This window comes from Solanum dulcamara, chromosome 4 (genome assembly GCF_947179165.1).
Source record: "Solanum dulcamara chromosome 4, daSolDulc1.2, whole genome shotgun sequence".
Lineage (NCBI taxonomy): Eukaryota > Viridiplantae > Streptophyta > Magnoliopsida > Solanales > Solanaceae > Solanum > Solanum dulcamara.
Window position 1 is genome coordinate 68083732 of NC_077240.1, and position 2910 is coordinate 68086641.

At 36.5% G+C, this 2910-nt stretch overlaps 1 long non-coding RNA gene across 1 annotated transcript; it reads right to left on the bottom strand.

Moving 5' to 3' along the window:
• Nucleotides 1-368: 368 nt before the first annotated feature.
• LOC129885058 (uncharacterized) lies at nucleotides 369-2632 on the bottom strand. Its single transcript, XR_008766043.1, has 3 exons — nucleotides 2426-2632; nucleotides 1702-1750; nucleotides 369-420 (listed from the first exon to the last, which is right to left on the bottom strand). It is a non-coding gene; the product is annotated as an uncharacterized LOC129885058 (long non-coding RNA).
• Nucleotides 2633-2910: the final 278 nt, after the last annotated feature.

Consider the following 2910-nt stretch of genomic DNA (forward strand, 5'->3'; position numbering starts at 1 on the left):
ATTATGGTCCCTAAGAATGCCCCCTGCCCCTATCTTTCTTGGATTGTTAATGTCACACCCCGATATCAATAGGGTGTGATGGGCACCCGACCCCGTGCTCGGAGCCAAGCGAACCCGCTAACTCATAGTACATACTCAATCTCTTTAAAATTTGCATCAAAAGAAATGAAAAAAAACATAGCTACGCTTTCCGAACTTGCTATCAAAAATATATCATCTCATGCGACATAATAACATATCGGCTGGTGACGCCGCTTACAAAGATGACACTCTATACCCACAACTCTGTCTGCAAAGTCTCTAACTTTGAACGAAACATCATATCGCATATACTCTGACTGGGCCGCACTCCAGGAACAAGTGGAGTTGCTAACCCTGCTGGAACATCTTCTATAGTAACTTCTACTTGTCTGTGTGTACCTGCGTGGCATGAAACGCAGCCCCCAATGAAAAGGGGGTCAGTACGAGTAATGTACCGAGTATGTAAGGCATGAAAATCAGCATAATAAAGAACATAAGGTATGAACAACCATATCGTAGAATCATAGACATATAGTGAGTTAAGAGAGTAACCTGTACATATGAGTGCCCTTTTAGGCCAGATGCCATGCATGCTTGTCTTATCATAAAAAAAACATTTCTTGTTCATATTCATAGAAAATAGAAGTCATATCACCGAACAACGTCGGCGTGCCCACATATGTCCCGCGTCCGGGCATCCCGCGTCCAGGATGAAAATTACTTCAACTGATCAGGTGGGAATGCGTCTATAGCGCCACATATACACCTCCCCATATCCCACATATACATATACACATACATATAGACAGCATGCAGGAGAGCCCAATGAAAGTCGTGTATTTATCGGAGTGACGGAAGGTCGGTAACCTCCGATTGTATTATAGACTAACCATGGTCGCTTTGTCTCACCTTGAAGGAACAATTATTATAGGATGAGACTATCAACGAAAGATAATATTAAGAGAACGTAGAATAAGGTCACAATCTTATAAGGCGTCAAATCGTATACATATGCACATATGACCAATTTTCAAGACTCGTAGAATAATCGGAATGAGCTATGATTAACAAAACAAGATAAGAGTCATATCAAGTACCTTTCGAAAATTACCATGGATTATATCAAAATAAAACTTTTGGAATCATATACACGTATTTAAGCACGAGAAAAATATCTTTTGGAAACTCAAGAAAATTGACCATCCTAGTGGCTCTACGAATATGACTTCCTTGAAATTGTACAAAATGACATATACTTGTTTCATAAAAATTATGCCAAAAGAAAGTGTAGCTCTATATACTTATGTCAAAACATGCCAAGAGAAAGAAGAGTAAACACTACATACATGAAGCCGTTCTTATCTTAGCCATCATAGACATATTCTCATCCTCGACATCATCAATGTCGTTGTAAAACATATCCATCGTCATTGCCATAAAAACTTGTAATATTGTAAACCTTTGTTTTGGGAAACTATAGACATTTTGGAAAACATTAACGGGTTATAGGAAAAAGTAGTCATTTCCTTGGGACCATTGACACCTAGCTTTTGAAAACAAAGAATATATGGAAGCACTTATGAAACCATAACATCGGAATCATGCCTTGAAAAACAAGGGTAAGCCTTACATACTTATACCAAAGACATGCCAAAAGAAGGAACGATTAGCTTTACATACCTTGTCCGCTTCCTTAGTCACCCCACCTAACTCTTGGCCTTTCCAAAATCTATAACAAGATTAATAAATGCCAACATTAGCTATAGGTATCCAAGAACCTCATTCTAAACTAACATTTTGTCTACCGAAATTTTGACAGCACTTCCCCTGTAAATACACCATCCCCGAGAATCTAACTCGGCCAATTTACCAATAATCATACCAAATCAATATACTACTTTCTCCAAGACCTTCCAATTCCAATAAGAACAATAACAATCTAATCCCTTCTTTCAAATTCAATTACCACAACCCAATAATTTACACACTAACCACATCATACTAACAATATTAGCTTCCATATATGCAAGAACATTATATTAGATTTACAAACTTCTAAAACAAGTCTCCAACTACTACAACTTTATAAGGATCCTTAAGCTTTTCTTAGCAACATAGAATCCATAACAATAACTAAAATACTAAATAGAATCAATTCACCATAACTTGCCAAACCACCCCCATATTCGGCCACAACAACTATATGCATATTTTCATGAAGTTTCCATCCATTCCTATACCTTGCAACAACCACCACATACTACATAAAATTAATCTATTCTTTCCACACAACATCATATACACGGCCAACACCCACATACCTATTTTCATATACTTCATCCATTTCTTCACTCTACAACATATACCAACCATCCATAACATATAGAGAAAATTGAAACCTTACCTTTTCCACTTAGTTCTTCAACTTGTTAGAATTGTGCCTTGCAAGAATGAATAGTCTTCTTGTTCCAAAAATCTCTCTATGTTGATTAGGGCCTTCAACTTGCTTGGAATATTAGAAGAATTAATTTTGGAACAAGATTTCAAGGGATAAAATCCCTAGCTATGCCAATTTTCCTCTCTTATTTTTTTCCCCTCTTTTCTCCAAGTTTCTTGAGAATTCTAGAAATAGAAAACAAGATGACTACTAAGTCATCTTTTAGACTTTTCTACTTCTTGAAGTTTCTAGCAAATTAGAAATATATAAATAGATAGTAAATGGGTAATGGGCCTTCCTAATTAATGAACTCAATTTCCAAAATTTGGGCCATTTCTTGATTTGGGCCTCAACTCTTTTATCATTATTCCTTTGTAGCCCAAACTTATGTATCTCACTTTTGTAATTCCCAAACTAATTTCCAAAAATTCCACATAAATTTTTCCCTCGGC